At 36.1% G+C, this 18,172-nt stretch overlaps 1 protein-coding gene across 1 annotated transcript in view; it reads right to left on the reverse strand.

Annotated features, from left to right (window-relative positions):
- Nucleotides 1-18,172, reverse strand: part of grik3 (glutamate receptor, ionotropic, kainate 3) — a 146,118-nt gene that overhangs the window by 99,403 nt on the left and 28,543 nt on the right. The window lies entirely within an intron of this gene.

An 18,172-nucleotide genomic window follows, 5' to 3' on the forward strand; every position in this document is an offset into this window, starting at 1 on the left:
GTTGGAGCAGGTTTTTCAGATTTAAATCCATGATGAATTTCTTATGCCTGTTCTGACACATATCAAAGGTGTTTGATTTGTTTGGGATCTGCTGACTCTAGAGACAACTGAAATGCAGTTAACTACTGCAAATGTAACATTGTAATCATCCTTATCATATAAAGATCTGTTAAGTACACGCAGTTGCTCGCATGTGTTTGGCCATCATCTGTTTTTTGTGATAACAAGCAGCTAAACAGTTGTGTCTATGATGTGGTCATTGATTACATAAAATAACATTTCATAGAGTTAACATCTTTTAAAGAAAAGTAAAAAGAATACCATTGCAAAGTTCACACCAACCTTTATAAATTCATTTTGCACACCGTCTTCAGAAACTAGCACTAAATGGAATTAAAAATGGGTATTGGGCATGAATTAATTTATCCAGTCCTGTTAACTTCAGAGGGACGTCTAATTACACAAAACTGAAACAGAAGCACTTCAATTGGTCGACCTCAAAGGCAGTTTTCCATTCACCACACTTTCCAGGGCAGTTGAAACAGTGATTACTGCTCAACACAAAGCCATTTCTTTGACATTTTAAAAGAGCAGTTGAAAATCTACAAAGCACATCAGTAGAATGGCTGGACGTGGTTTTATGGCCTTTTAAAAATAGGTGGAAATAGAGCTAACAAATCAGTCCATACTCCTGAAATTCACATAAACAGCTTACCTTTTTCTTAAAAAAAGGATGATATCAAAGACACAAAGATTGATGTAGCCCCTTTGTGCAGGTAGGAGCGTATCCTTTTTACACACTCCTGCTGTCTACCTGTCAACAGCCTTCAACATACTTCTACTTCCTCTCCTCTACTGTGAGGCCCCCCACATTACCTCAGCCTTTTTCACAATTTACAGGCCCCCTACTGCTGTCTGTCAGATAGCAGCCTCAGACATGTTGCACCACTGCGCAGGAGTCTCTGGAGTTAACTGTCACTTTTTTTTTCCTATGCTTTTCACAGGGCGAGGAAGCAAGAAGTACAGAAACCCACTCAGGGAAGGAAGATGTGGCCAAAACTGTCAGCCAACGATGGGAATCGTTAGGCTGCACACATGTTGGGAGGCATGTAATATTAGTGTACCTAGTGATGCTGTTACAATATGCTAAGGGACACGGCAGATATATAGTGTCTCCCCCTAAACCTTACAGTGCATTTATGTGCCGTCAGGACATAATTATCAGCAGATTTTGGAGTCAGATTTCTACACCTATATAGTATAATTAAGAGTCAGATTGGGCAATGGACAGATAAAATAGGAGCCATATATTATTGGGACCTGTGTGTGACAATGATAATAAAATAGCTTTAAAGGCTTAATTATCTTATTAATTTCACACTATTAACTTCATTACATTTTAAACCCTTACACTCCAGTGGCATGCACTCAGTTATAGTCTCTTCAAACAAGTATGAGTATGAAATAACTGTATAATTATAATTTACTTAATTTAAACAATTTTCAGAAAGAACTTCCACTGGTACAATTAACACTTAAAACCTTTAACCAGCATACCACTTGATTTTTTAGTAGCTGATTTTTTTTGCAGCAAATAAAAGCAAAATGGGAAATTCTATTCCAGGAACAATATATATATATATATATATATATATATATATATATATATATATATATATATATATATATATATATACGGTATATAACAAAAAATCATATCTTTACATATCTTAATTCTTCGCTGAATTTTCTGTAAACTAGTTTGCATTTCCACCTGGACCTTTCACCTCATTTGTGTTTTATGTTTTGACTACAAACCCAATCAGAAAAGATATTAAACAGTAGCATCCATCTGCCAGTGAAAGATACCCATATACAGTATCACTTTTTAAGATACAGAATCAGTAGTATTTGCTCAACCAGCTTAATGGTAAATGGTAAATGGCATGTACTTATATAGCGCCTTTATTCAAGTTAGGAGACTTGACCAAAGCACTTTACACTACATTCATTCACCCATTCACGCACACACTCACACACTCACACACTGATGGTGGCAAGCTACATTGTAGCCACAGCTGCCCTAGGGCTCACTGACAGAAGCGGGGCTGCCGTACACTGGCGCCACCGGGCCCTCTGACCACCATCACTAGACAATGCAGGTGAAGTGTCTTGCCCAAGTACACAACGACACTGAAAGTCGGAGTCGGGGCTTGAACCGTCAACCCTTGGATTTCAGGGCAAACTCCTACATCCGACGCCACTGTCGCCCACTGTCTCATGTTAGCTCACACTGTTAACATCTTACTTACTGTTCCAGTGCCATTAAATAATTTCAATTTATGGAAACATAACACTGTAAAGAAAAAATCTTTACAGCCAAGATTTAAAGTTGAATGGCATTAGAGAAACAAAGGATTGTCATTTTATTGTCGAACATTGAAATGGCAGTATTGGTTGCACTGTTTGCACTCTTTTTTATTCTCATCATGAGTGAGAAATAACAGTAAACATCCTCTTTAGAAAACTGTTAAACAACAGCATCTTAAGAAAGCTCCGTCATCCAGGAAAATACACATCAGATATATTTCCATTCATTGGAGCAAAATTTGTGAGGCAATATTAACTGTAATGCCGTTAAAGGTTAAAATTACGCTTGGGTGAATTAATTATGAAGTAGCGTTAGCAAGCTAGAGCAGAACACAGATCGGTGATGGGCCGATGTTATAATAAATGTGTTGCTATTTCTTTGTTGTGTCATCAAGTATTAGTGATTAATGCTACCGTGAGACATGAAGAGAGAAGTAAGATTGTACAGTAGCAGCCATTCAAAATGGTACTTCGCAGTCAAATGGCAGCCGAATGGCAGCTAACTTCCCTACAACTCCCAGTAAAATCCCCTCCAACTTTCAGCCACTGAAAGACCCCCCCAAAATGTCCTTGGCGCAACCTCAAACAAGCATAACAATTTATTTGTGAAATTTGGTAAGTTTATTCAAATTCTGCTTCCATTAAGCTATTCTAACACATATTTTACAATGCGCAACAATAAGGTTGATGAAGAGATGTCTACTGAAGATCAGGAGAAACAGAAGAAAGAAGGCAGCAGAGCTAAATGCAGTTTAAACTTAGGGTTAATAAGTAGGTTGACTCACATCTGGACAACTCGAAAGCTACCCCCCCTTTGGCAGGTGTGGGTCGCATTGGTGATGTGTGTGCAGCATGAAAAACTGGTCTCTTATTAGCTTGTTCTATTGACTAGAGCAGCGATCCCCAACCACGGACCGGTTACAGTATGTCTCACACAATATTTTCACGGACCGGCCTTTAAAGTGTGGGGATCAAATAAAATGATACAACTGGCATAAAATCAAATGCAAACAGCATAAAAATAAAACTCACCTTTATGTTGAATTAGTGGGAGCCCTGAGCTTGTTTCCTCGAAACAAGCCAGTCCCATCTAGCCGTAATCGGAGACAAATCCCACTTCACAAAGATAGGATGTTATAGATAGGATGCGTCTTAACCTATTAACCTGTGTCAAGAGGCACAGATGCACCGACTGATGTAATTGGGAGAGAATACCCCAATTTTTTATATTCTTCAAAATAAAACACCACTCACACTCTGATCGTCGATAAATTATATATATATATATATTTATTTTTTTTTGTGTGCGACCCGGTACCAATTGACCGACTAACCGGTACCGGTACGGGGCCCGGTGGTTGGGGACCGCTGGACTAGAGCACACACTACAGTTAGCAATAAAAGCTGGATTAGACCTACCTGGTAGGTGCAGCAAGATGTAAGTAATTTTTAACCAAGAATATATGCCAAAATTGTAATCAGCAGGTCAGGATTTTAATGATAATGAAACATATTCTGTACACAGTAACCATACACAATATACAGGTTTAAATTTTGGAGAAAATTCCTAAACTAAATTTAACTTTATAAAAATACATCTTTAAATTAGCCAGTTTATTTTAGACTCTCCTGAGCATTCTACACTATATATATTCTTCAGCATGCTTGGTCTTTCTCTCCTTATGCCCACATGAGGTCATGCTTTTGTTGTACATCATATTGGACGAGTGTGGCTCAGTCAAGTTAATCCGTTTTCTGCATCAGTGACTTGCAACAAGTCCACTTTCTTTTTCATTAAGTGATTGAGGGTTCCTGCAGGCTGAGGGAGACAGAGCCCATAGCTTGAGTCAAAACAGCCTGCACAGTCAACACATATAAATAGCAATTCATTTCAGGAAATATTTGTGTTCGTATACAGTAACAGTTTCAGATTCGACCGAGCTCTGCAGGTTTTTATTCCATGGAAACACAGGCCAAAATTCTTTTAAAAATGTTTTAGCAAAAGAAGAACAGATTATCCTGAGGCAAAAGTATTCAGCTGTTAGTGTTGTATTTTTTCACTCTAGAAATATGTAATTGTTTACAGCTACTGAAAGTAACGGGAGAGATCAGGCTCCCAGGCCATGAGATGCCATCATCTACTCCCTCCATCTGTCTGCCCAATCTTCCGAGGGCTAATTATCCCAATCCCCTGTATCCAGAACCTAGACTGGTGGCACGCATCTCGGTCCCAGAACGCTAGCATTTTGCCTTCTAGCTAAAATATGGAAATTAATTACAGCCTGCCCTGCTGCCAGTGGGAGGAGGATGAGGAAAGGGAATGGTATGAAGGCCTGTCCCAGCCAGGTGTGGGACGGTGCAGCAGGATTATCTCTTGAGAGCTTCATTTAGCAGCTCCCCAGGTTAGAACTCAGTTTGATATAAACCTTTTTGTTTTGTTTTTGTTTTTTTACCACAGGAGGCTAATTAGTCATTTAAAGTCACTATCATATAGTTGGATGTCATCACACAATATTATACAAAAAAGAGAAAAAACAATGTAACCAAGTATTTTGCACTTGGAAATATATGTATATGTTGTGAATGGAAATGGATATTTAGCAGGTAGAAAACCAAACAGGTGTCTTAAAGAAAGTAAGGGATGGAAAAATGCCTGCTGATGACCTAATACGCACCTAGATAAAGGTGGATAAAGAATTGATAAATGGGAACAACAAAACCATACCAAGGTTTACCTGAGGTCTCCTGAGGTCGTCAAGTCCATGCTTTCCAATTGTTTGTTATCTAGGTAAGAAATTTTTGAATTTGAAAAGAGTTGAATTCTGGCACTCTCCGAGGTACTGTAACAGCATCCAAAGTTTTCCTACAGTAGATTCACGTTGAAAGCCAAATGAGTGGTAAAAAAAGCTGTTTATTTTACTAACTTTGTATAGCTTGCTGCAAAGCTAAGCTCCAATGCAACTGACTACACTCTGAATAAACTCACAGCAATATTTTGTCTAAAGAAATTTTAAAACACAGCAATACAATGTGTGACGTACCATGAGCAAAGTAGATTTAGAAAAGCATCAATTCTGGAACAAGAGTTATTTTAGTTTTATTGCAAAATGTGCAAGTTGAAGTTTTAAAGTAATTACTCTGTGTTCCAAATATCATTTTTTGGGGTGTTAAAACTATTTATTTGGTGTTATATGGTGTTATATGTTTATAATGTAAAATCTCATCTAGCAACAACTCCGTATTTGGATGGGGCAAACCCCTTCATACGCTCGTAGGATGGGATGGAAGAAAGTTCTATCTGCACATTACACCCATGTGTTCTGTTGAAGAAAAAAAAAAAATCAATAAACCCTAATGTGTGCCTCTTTTTGTGATGTTTTCTTTTCAACGTAACAATTTTGCTTGATCACAAAAGCTGTGTCACTGAAATGAAAGGTGCAGTGCTCCATCATTACAATAATCAGGAGGAACATGAACCTGAGCAGTGTGAGCAAACTGAGAAAGAAGTTGTAGGTATAAGTCTCATTTTACAGTGCTTTAACTGGATTGGTATTCAATGGTATGCAATACACTCAACTTTGAATTGCATTACTTGGCATACTGGAAATAAAATATTGCAACATATTTTTAGACAAAAGATAAGATCCGAGGCAGTAGTTTCCATTTGGGGGTTAGTTTTGTTTGTGTGTGCATTACTGTCAGAAGTGTATTTTTTGAAAGATATTTTTGCAATTCAAATATGTAACATAAGCAAATAAAAGTATAGAGAAAGCACTCCTCTTATATACTGTATAAAGAAAGGAGAGCAGCACTCATTGTTGCAGAGCTGCACCAGCTGTCATTCAAAATGCAAAGGAGCTACCCATTTCACGGCCAACCTTCGCATGATGGTCGGAAAATTAATCAGAGCCGGTGAATGGATATAATTACCATTAATTAATGAAATATAGTAACAATTATTTTAAAGAAAACTAAATGCAGCAACAGCAAGACTGCAGAACAGTTTTACCTGGATTATTCTCAGGGAATTTTTGTAACTGAGGAGTGTAATATAAAGCAACACTATATAAGTGAGTTGCACATAAAACACACAACTGAAAAAGCTGCTCGTTGCCAGCATTGTCCATCTCCGTTACAGCTTGACAGCCTCAGAGCAACAGCGAGTGAAGAACCTCCTGATAAAAGTGCTTCTTCTTACCTGTGGAATGGTTTCTAACAACATCCTGTAACTGAAAACCTCTATCACATGATTAAATAAGCTGTAAATTCATTCATTCATCCATGCTCTGTCCTCTAAAGGCAGACTTTAAATGTTGTTTTCAATAATATAATCCACAAAAAATGTGGGGATAAGGGCTTCCACAAAAAAAAATAAAAATAAAAAAAACAAAAAAAGCAAAGTCTTACATTTCAGTCAGACTGAATCTCAGGAAGTAATAATGTAGGGGACCAGAAACAATCTCAATATTTTCAAACATAAATAGTCTATCTGTATGTGCTCACTTTAAGCACGCAGCTTATCGCCCAATAGACATAGCAAGAGACTGCAGATTTCCTTTTTTAATATTCTGTTCTTTCAGTTTAAACAAATCATATTTTGTTTTAACCAGAGAGAGCAGCCACAATTTTAACGTTTAAATGCATTTGCTTTCAAAAATGTAGTCCATCAGGATTTCGATTGTGATTGTAGGAATTTCAAAATAACTCTGGGCTGTTGTTCCTTTAAAGAAACAAACAAAAGACAAATTCTATCGAGAATCAATTAACAATATTGTTTTTTAGGAAAATAAAAAACATCCATGAAGAGATTTTAGCTACCTACTCTACAATGACCTGAAAGAAAACAAAACAAATAAAGCTTGGTTAATCTACAGCGTTCTCTCTAATTTATTTATCCATCCATCCATCCATTTTCTTTACACGCTTGTCCCAAGTGGGGTCGCGAGGGGTGCTGGTGCCCATCTCCAGCCTAATTTATTTATCTAACATTGTGTTTTAGTATTTTTTAGTGGACTCATTCAATATCAAAATTTACCAATAAACACATGATTTTGAGCTTATATTAACTGTAAATATTAATCATGAATAACAATGGTGTGTTGTACTCTACAGGGCTTATTTGCAATGCATTGTGGGAGTCCCCCAAGATTCCATTTTGAGATTTCTTTTCTCAATCTTTAATTCTATAAATTCTTTAAATGTGCTTGTTCTTTATATGTAAGACCTTGATATTTCACAAAATGTTTTAACTTTTTATGTGTGTTGTTTGCTTTTATATTTTAGTAGAAGAATGAAGTTTTTAGTGGCTTTATACACAAGGTCGTAGGACAGTAGTTGAAAATTAGCTTTGTATGCAATACTATGACATTTACAGAAATGTTCATTTGTGTACTATTAACTAAAATAGATAAAAATTAACATTTTAGCAGTAATTCCTTGTAAAATATCAACCCGTGCTTAACAAACTTGTTTATTAGCTATGTAAATGACCTTATTATTTAGTGGGGGTTTTTGTAATTTAAGTTACTTTCTTTCATTTCTTTACATCTCAAAAAATCCTACCTTTTTAAAAGAAACATTCTCACTTGATCTTCAACAATTGAAATTAGTAAGATGTGCATTTTCAAGTGTTTAACTACTGTATGACCTAAATTTGTTATTTGATGATATATGTGTTTTTTTATACCTGCATGAGTTTTGTAATATATGTTTCATTAACACTGATGTAAAGCCAGCTAAGTTAGATTCAAGTATTTTTAGCATTAAGACAATTATTTAAGCACGACTTCCTTTTTGCACATGTTTTGCAATCTATGAACTCCCTTTCTCATCATAATTTTAATGGACAGAAACATAACAACTGACGTAGCGTATATGCTTTCTACACTTCCTTAACACAGTTGAGTGACTGAAAAAATAACCTGCAAGATATCTGAAAGCTTGCCTTCTATTCCAGCACACCCATATGACCAAATGACACAGACTTATTCAGACACGCTTTGACTTTGCCAGAGGAAACAGAGTGAGAAAAAACCTCTATTAAAATGATATTCATAGTTGAGAAATTACTGCTTCTAGCATCCATAAAATAACACTCTCTCTCTTTCTGAGGAACTTCCCCCATTGCAGTTGTGGTTTCACATATGAACTGCCAGAGAGAATGCCAAAAACTTGGCATGGTTTTTACTTCCCCTACCCTCCGGTCATGACAAATGACTACAAAATCACAATCAGCTTCATTAACCAAGTGCAAAAAAACAAGTAACATGTCTTTAGTTTCATTTTGATCCCATTCACATTATTCTACAGTAATATGCCACCTTTGAATGCAGGCTTGTGTAGTTCTTTGTAAGATTTTGCTATCAAATTTTCATTGCATCTTTTCCCCTATTCTCCACGTACTTATCTTATAATATAATGCAATAAGAAATAGGCAGTGGCAAAGTTAAATGCAAAAGGAAGAATGCAGATAGACAAAGGTGTGAAAAAAATTAAATGTTAATTTTTTTATTTTTTTTTTTACCCATAAGATTTATACATGCACTGCTGGATAGTTAAGTTCAGCTACAATATAGGTGATGCTTACATGAAATTACAGCAGGCAACCAGAGTATTGATAAAGACATCTGACACCAGTGCCCTATGATATTACAGTCATGAACATTTCTGTACCTTAAATAGTTTTCATCACAGGTTTTTTTACACAGTAACTTTTCATCCAAGGTTGGATAAAATGATCATATTTTTTACTTGAGTAGGTTCTGAGCAGAGAACAGATTTGATGCAGAAGAATCAGGCTTTTGAGATTGTTTGTTTTTTAACACCTAATTGTTAGATAACAGCCTGAGTAACATTTATTTTTGGAATAAGATAGGTTACACTTTTTAAGTTTTGGAGCAGTTGTGTGAATATGATTTTTTTCTGATTAAAACAGTTTGAGTCAGACAACCAGCACTGATATTGTTTGAACCTATAGTCTGCTGTTTGGTCAGTGCAGTTTGTGTTAGATGTTAATCAATTCAAGTAGAAGATACTAGGACATAATTATCTTCCAATGGACCTAAAGATAAAGACAGCTGTTTCCTAAATGGTGAGTAACATTGAGGGTTTTGTTATCTTTATTCTGGTTCCTGAACCACTCTTTAAAGTTAGTATACATATTTATTTCAGACAATGTGATTAATCTAAAGACAATGTTAAATATATAGGTAATGCTAATTTTGTTACCTATATGAACCAAAACTAACATTTTTTCCTGATAAAATATTATTATAAATCATCTGCCATTTTCTTCTAGTTTGTTTTTTATTAATTACTTTGCCCTAAAATAAGCTGCTTACGTATAATGTATGTGATAGTTTATTCAAATGTAGGTGGATTAACTATCACCTGCTTTAAGGTATAGGGGAGCATTTTCCCTAATTTATTTAAAGACCTGCCCTCTCCACTTTAAAAAAAATAATGCACATGCAAAACCCTGTACCTGCTCCCGAGAGGGAGCCTATTAAATGTTTGCATGAGCATGTGGGAGCCCGTTCCTCCTCGTGCATGCTACGTTAAAAAGTTGCTGTTTGCATCACTCATAGAAGCTTACTTTCCAAAACATTTTTTGCAATTTTTCCACTGTGGTGAAAAAGGCCAGCTTCAATTGCTGCTGAAACCTTAGCTCACCAAACATATACACCTGAAAGTGCGCATGAGCAGAAAAAGACGAGGGACGAGCATGTAGGACGGCCTCATGTAAACATATCACCAGAATGATTGACAATTAGGAGGACCACTTATTTAAATGATCCACCCGGAAAAAGAATATCTTCCTCTATACCTTTAAGCTGTCAGTTCCTTAGCCCGTCAGAAACACCTACGAGATGACTGTGAGAGGGCCTTACTGTATATAATTGAGTCATTGGTTATATATTTAAATGTTAAGGCAGCGGTGCATAAAAATTATTCAGTAATATAAAAAGTAAGTAAATTTATCTAGTTGAAAGAATGTTTTTGAGACCCAGAATAGCAAAACCAGTCCTTTCAGTCTCCTAGTCATCTTGGGAGAAAAACTCAGCTCATAGAATGATTTCAACAATCTTCATTGTCCTGAAGCATCCTGTTCAATATTTCTGGTTTCTTCAGTGGCCTTGTGCATGAGATTGTCAGGAAATACATTTTATTTGATGCAATACATGCCTGACCTGTGTGACATGGTGGTAATGGGGGTCAACTCTGAGCAGGTTGCTAAGGAGATAATAAAACACCCTGAAGAGCGTGAAGGTTTTCAGTTTCATTGGTATCATGCCTTTTCCAGCCCAGACAATGTTTCCCTTTTCTACATTGAAAACTCCATCCTTTACAGCTTATTTAATCATGTGAATTAGATTTGAATAAAGCTCTGCATTTTAAAATAATTCAGCAGCTTGAGAATTAATTATGATGCTGATTTTAAAAGACTTCAGTAAAATTCCAAACAAATGGATGCTTGTCTTAATGTCCGTTCTGGGATAACCTTAAAACCTGAACAGGTATAATATGCAGTCCCCCTGGTAACCCTGAACTGGACTAAGTAGTTTAAGAAATAGAGTATGAACTGAACTGGCAAATGTCAGCTTCTTGTCCAGCATGTAAAATAGAGAGGTACATGCTATTGCAAAGGTTTGAATTTATGCATCTTTTATTTATCCAGGTAGATCTCATTGAGACTGAAATCTCATTTTCAAGACAGACCTGGCCAAGGTCTCCCTTGAAAAGGATGCTAAGTGGGAGCAATACAGCTTTCTTACTCAACTGCTGGTGCATGCGTTTCCCCAGGTAATTTCAAGGTACAAAGCGATGTGGTCAAAGTGTGGGACTTCAGAGAAACAAACAGCACTATCTTCATAAACAGTAAGTATTGCCTTCAAATCATAATTCATCTCTCACCACCTTATATCTATTAAAAAATATATTGTAATAGCTGTTTAAAAAGATAAGTAATTTATGCAAAATACAATTAAATAATTAGTGTTGTATCAAATGGTCTGCAGAGTATTGAAAGAACTTATATAATAATATTAGTGTAAAGATTTACACCAAAAAAATAGTTATGAGTACAATGAGAAGGAAAGTATGCCTCATAAGTATAGACCTTTGCACAATTAAGTTCCTCATACAGGTTTGATAATGGTGTAACTGGAGGGCAGAGGTAGTGTACGTAAGGAAGACCCCCTCACCCAAGACCAAGGAGGTAAAACCAGGATCAAACCAATTTAAGGTCATTTTCAGGAATAGTGTTATCATAATGACTCATATGGTTGTTGCTACAAAAGTTTTAATGGTTACCAGGAAAAGAAAAAGATTAGGACTGAAACTGGTGTCTAGAGAAGGGTTGTGGGAAAATGTTATTTGCAACATATGATTTTCAGCTGCCCAATAATATAGAGATTTTTCAGTTCCTAGTATTGATTAAAAAAAATAAATTCTTAAAACAATTAGGGAAAATGGGCTACCTCTGCTCCGCCCATCAGGCAGATAAAAGTTATTAAATTATCAATATCTTCTGATGAAAATTTAGAGCACTTGCTTTTTTATCTATACATTTGATTTTGATAGCTTCAAAAAATATTGCAATATATTGTGATATTGCAATATTGTGCAAATATTTCATATCGTGACACGTATCGTATCAGGACACCCATGCCAATACTTACCCCTAGTTTAGACAGACAGGTATTAATAGCAACACATATATATATATATATATATATATATATATATATATATATATATATATATATATATATATAGACATCTATAGACATATAGACATTCTAGAGACATTTTAGTAGTAATTTCTTGTGAAATGAGTAAATGTATATGATTCTGGAGTAACAATTATTATTTTAAAGCCGAAAGCACAAGATACACAACTGTTTTTTTTTTGCCATTAGAGAAAAAAAAATCAAAGATGAGTCACATATAGCTTTAAGGCATCAATGAAATTAAAAACATTTTGCCCATTTTCTCATCATTAGCTTTAAGCTTTTATAGCTTATACAGGGATATTTTTTTATACTAGGTCTATATATGACACATGTTAACAATAATCTTAACCTTTATTTGCAGTTAAAAAGAAACATGCTGAGTTTACTGCTTTAAAATCTCTCATATAATGAGGGAATAAGCAACCATATGACAGATAGAGGCCACGAGTTTGCAAGTTTTAATTCCAGCCAAACACCACACAAAACAATTTCCCTGATTAGCATGCCTTCTAGCTGACAGAGGGAACTAATTAGTGTAATCACCTGCTGTAACACAGTACATGGTTTCCTACTGCCACTTTAAAATGTGGCAACTTTGTTTCCTGCAAAAAACAATACCAAGTTGATTGTAGCATCTAATGACCTTGATAGTGTGATGAGTGGGCCTGTGTGTCTTGATGGCTTTTAGCATACTGCTGGAATTCTAACGCTGCACTTGACTTCCAGAGATGTGTTCCCACCTTCACATATCCTCATTAGTAACCCTTTGCTGATCATTAGTGCCTTAAGTGTCTTTAATTGAAAGTCATCTCTCACAGATAACTTGCCCATTATTTGCTGACTAGCTCCCGCTCATGTTTGGCCAAGAATTCCCTCATCTCTCACCTTTTAGCTCCAGACAAGATTGCATGGTGATGCCGTGAAGTGTCACTTATGATTTTAATGGAAATCGAAGCATTTCTTCTTTAATGCTGCATGATTGTTTGATGGGCTCTTACAGATCATTTGCTTCATTATTGGTTATTCGTTATTCTCTTGTCAATAGATGTATAGAGTGAAGTGCATATACCTTGAAAGGGAGTTGAACTAGATGATATTTCAGGTTACACTTAAGCCAGAAAGCTATAATGAAAAGGACAACAGATTAGTGTCGTTTAGAATCCTCCCATCTTCCAACTTGAACTGAGCACTCCTTTCTGTCCTTGTTATGACATTTCTTCCTTATATCAACCTCTTCTATGTTGTCCTGTAAACATAACTAATGTCATGTTTCCAAGTTTCTGACAATTTAATAATGAAAACATCACAAGTATGAAGGAGACAATTTATATCGGTTTATGAGGAAGCAAAAAACAATAAATGCAGCCGTACTCTCCATTAGCAACTCTTGATATAAGAAATTTCTGCTGATTGATGCACTGGGCATCTTCAAGGAGCTCTCATCATTTATAGACTTATATTTCACTCCAGCTCTGGCTGGTGGCTTTATCCTCTACCCTTTTCCCAGAAGTCAGTTCCAGATGAGAGGCAGGAACAGTGATAAGCATTAAAAGCATAACTTCTGGTGTGCAACAGTTTAATCAAAAAAAGAGGGCTGAGGTTCATTTTAACATGCAACATTCTGGAGCCATGGGTACGGAATTCTGCACTTTTATTGGTATACAGACCTACTTTTTAGGGCGGTCTTTAACTGCTTCCAAATGCACGCCAGTACAGTTAAGTGCAGTCTGGTGTAAATATAAACCCGAGTAGATTATGTGTAACAAACGCCACCTTTTGCATCTCTTGTTTCACTTTCTGCTGTCAAAAAGAATGTTTCAAGCGGGCCTAAGAACTTGTGGCACATTTTTTTTTACAGTGGGTGGTTTTGTAAATTTGAGAAAACTGTGTGAAAATCAGACAAAGGTTTGAGTTGAAAAATATTTTTTTTTTATTTTACCCACAAAATGTCTCCTGGTAGGGTTCAGTCACTCTGTACCCGGCCGCCGGGGTTCCCGGTCCAGCCCCGGCATTCATAGTTCAGTTCCAATGCCTCGTCCGGTCCAGTATTTCTCACTGTAGCGGGGACCATTTATTTTAGTTTCACTTCCAGACCTTCTATTTCACTGCTTGCTAAGCAAATGTGGGGAGATTTTAAGCCACATGGTAAAAAAATGCGTCAGAAAAGATCTCCTACTGCACCTTTAAATCCAGGTAACAACAGCCTACGCTAGCTCTCCTGACTTGTTTTTAATCTCACCTGATAAGAAATGTGCACTGCACAGACAGTTACATGTCCTTGGGGTCAAGTCCGCTCTTCTGATCGCTGACAACCATCTCTGATGACGTCCATTCTCTTTTTGTAGGAGGAAAAATAATTATTTGGATCACCTTTGTCTTTGCCACACCTGAAGGCACAATATTTGGACAGCAGCTTTGACGCACAGGAAACCAAAGCAGGTACTCAGTACGGCCGCGGCTAGATTTAAACGTCGATACATGCCATTCCTACTGCCACTGGTGTAAGAATTATGCTATAAAAGTTCTTTCTCAAGTAGGGACATGATTTGATGTTATGTTTTTGGAAAGTTCACATAAACAAACCATGTAAGAATGGCAGCAGGAATAGCTGGAATTCCAGTAGGATACAGTCTTAACCAAGACTCACAGGGCTTATTAAAAAATTTGTCCAAATGAGACCCACTTTTTAGAATTTATCTATGTAGAATAAAATGGGAAAACTATGTGCTATCAACCTTTCATATGGTGGAAACACACACACACGTGTATATATATCTATATATATATATATATATAGATATATATAGATATATATCTATATATCTATATATAGATATATATATATATACATAAAGAGAGAGAGAGAGAAACCGAGAGAGAGTCTTGTATAGAGATGTCTTTGTCTCTTCCTTCCTCATCCGTTCTGAAATGACTGAGGAGACAGATCTAGAGCAAGCTCTTCTTTTCCACAGCAGAAGGAAGTTGGCAGCTCGTGTCTGACCTCCAGGCATGCTAACAGGCTAACGATACGCTAATGTATCCCATTACGCCCGATTTGCCAGGAGGGGATTCTTTTTGTGGAGTATCATGCTGCTAGAGGATTTCACATGGGCACCCCATAATGATGCACGCCTTTCTTCCTGGCTCATAAAAGATATGAGGAGCAGTCCTGCTGAGAGTCATTAGGAGGGACATTTACGCTCTGCCTTTCTTATTCACATACTTTTTTTGGTCTTTGAAGAGACCAACATGGTTACTCAGAAATGATGAAAATAATCCAGGAGCCATAACATGCATTGAAAGCAATTCTTCAACACATGAATTAAAACCAAGGACAAGTATTAACTCCTACAAAAGACCAAACTAAATAATGATATAGGGAAATCAGTGTGGTTCTCATGAATAAAAAAATGTTGAACACAGGTTTGCTTTTTATTTTCTGAGCATGAAAACACAAATTAGCATGGTCTGATATGAGCGAGTGGGGGAAATCACCCACCATTTTCTGCCTTCACTCTCTGCCTTTGCTATTACCATTCCATCAACAAATTGAAACCAAGTCTGATTTGAATTGCAGCACTGTATAACCTCTTATTTATTCATTGCTTTTCCTTGCCTACATACTATTAAATCTAATAATTCCTTTTCTCTGCACAGAAGGTGCAGCAAATTGAACAGTAAAGGGATTCTACATGAAGGATTCACTATAAAAAGACTGACAACAGCTTTGTTTTGGGCCTTTTGAGATTTTCTTTAATGGAATCATAAATACTGTACATAATTTTTCCAATTCCACTAGTAAGTGGTATGAATTAATCTTATTCCTTCATCTTAAGTGTTTTTTTTCCTATAATATTGTCAATATTTTAACAGGTCAATAGGTTTGCATGAGCCTAAAGTTGCAGTTTGTTCCACATAGGCCACATATCACTACTTTAGCTCATTTGTCTAATTACCTCGAACGCATTTAGAAACAGTTTACGTTTTCCAACTTTACTCAGTGTCTAAATATTCAAATGAGATATAGCTTGTAAGAGAATCAAAATTTTGTTATTTGTCAAAATGCTAGGATTTTTGTATGCATCTGAGTACTACAAAAACACAATTTAAATAACATTTTTAAATAGAGAAATGCAGAAAAATCCAAAAAGCTTGGATTACTAAGAGAAGTCTATAAACATGTAAATTCCTGGTAATCAAAATTGGAAAAAAATTATACAGATGTCCCTTCCAAATTAAAATTTTGGAAGTAGTTCAGCATCTTCTTAGATTTACACTCAGATTTGGCCACTGTTTGCCTGCTTTGACTTGTGTGCTTCAACAGCTTATGTTTCTTTTCACTGTAAGGGCCTAGTAGTTTACATTAAAGGAAAGGCTTATTAATATGGCTTAAAAAATGTAACCTCTGACCTTTCATACCAAATCTGATTTACCAGTTTTTTCTCTACTTCTTATTTCATTAGAAACAATTACAAAGATCAGAAACTATTTGTTAAAAAACTTGTGTTTACTTCTTTCCAACCCTCTGGCGGTTGACCTGAATCAAAGTGCAACTAAGTACAAGCTGTAAAACATACTTTTTATTTTTTCAAAAAGTTTTTGTGTCCTTTCATTGAAAACAATGACAGTAAAACACAAGAATTGTACAGATAGTGGTATTTCACTATAAATTGTATTTGTTTTTAAGTATATATCCAATAAGAAAGACAGACTGGCTGACGAACAGTAACTCTTAACTATGGAAGCCAAAGGAGTGACTTGGTGAAATAAATTCTTAATCTTTTTTAAATAGAGGCCATATAAATGGCCAATTTGAATAAATAGATAAAATTGATTAATCGCCCAGCCCTGATTGCAAGTTATTTGTATATATTTACAATGACAATTAATTCATCCAAAAAAATCTATCACTAATAGATGGTACACATATAAGAACAATCTTTCTAGAGATACTGCATTTTTTTAATGCTTACAGAAATTTTGCGTCCTGAGATCCCCTGCCAAAACCAAAGTGCTAGTGTTGGTAATAACTAAAGCTTAAGGAATACAAAATGTATCAAAAGCAACATAACACCATACTTCTTGTAAGTAAAGTATGAATGAGTTTTTCTTTTCTTTTTTTTTTGTTCTATGCAGAAAACTTTAATTAATTATGAGTTACTATATTATGTTATTATATGTACCTTCATTTTAGCGTTGTTTTAATTAAAGCTAGCCACAAATACTCATGCATCAAATTATTATTAAAATAACACAATCCTGTAGTTTTTCCCCATATTGCTATTGGTATCTGTACCTGTATGAAATTGAAGGATGAGCCATTTTAAAGCAGTAGTAAAGAACTTTCCATTTTTGATGATTTCGGATCCTGCAGACCTTTTCGGACCTCCACTCCCAGGAGGGATCAACTGAGCCTTAAACTGAGCCAGGGATTCAAACAGGAGGTTTGGATCCAGTCTCCTTGAGAGGACGTTGAAATTACTCTCTGAGCAAGGGAATCATCTTCACTACGACCCGTTCAAGTACAGCAGGAAATCTGAGTGGCAATCAGCGTCTCTGTTCACCGAGTTCTGGGTAAACCCTGTTCCGCCCTCCACCGAATCAGACAAAACTCTGGAATCAACACACAGATTGGAGTCAAAGATCCTTCACTTCTCTGGAAACGTGAGTCATCAACCAGATCCTCTTCTTCAAATCAACGAATAAAATTTCCCACTGAGCCTCAACTAATAGTCTGCCTTCCTCTCACCTTCCAGTTCCGGCAAAGCAGAGTTCAGAGCAACACTGCACCGAGCTGATCATTTCAATAAAACCTGTTAAACTTTTCATCTGTGTCTCTCTGTTTGGTTTCACTGCACGTGGGTCCGACCTTTTAGATAAAATCATGACACAGATTAAATGTGAGATTAAATGTGTAATTTAGTCTGGCCCTGATAAATGAGACATCGGAAGATTGTTGATAAGAACAACCAATTGTTTTTAAAGGTATACTATGCAACCGTTGTTGATTTTCCAGCGCGGCTCCCCCCATAGGGCGAAAGTAAAAGTGCACTGTCGGAAATATGCTC

The sequence above is a fragment of the Cyprinodon variegatus genome, unplaced genomic scaffold, assembly GCF_000732505.1.
Source record: "Cyprinodon variegatus isolate N-32 unplaced genomic scaffold, C_variegatus-1.0 Scaffold6, whole genome shotgun sequence".
In the NCBI taxonomy this organism is placed as follows: domain Eukaryota; kingdom Metazoa; phylum Chordata; class Actinopteri; order Cyprinodontiformes; family Cyprinodontidae; genus Cyprinodon; species Cyprinodon variegatus.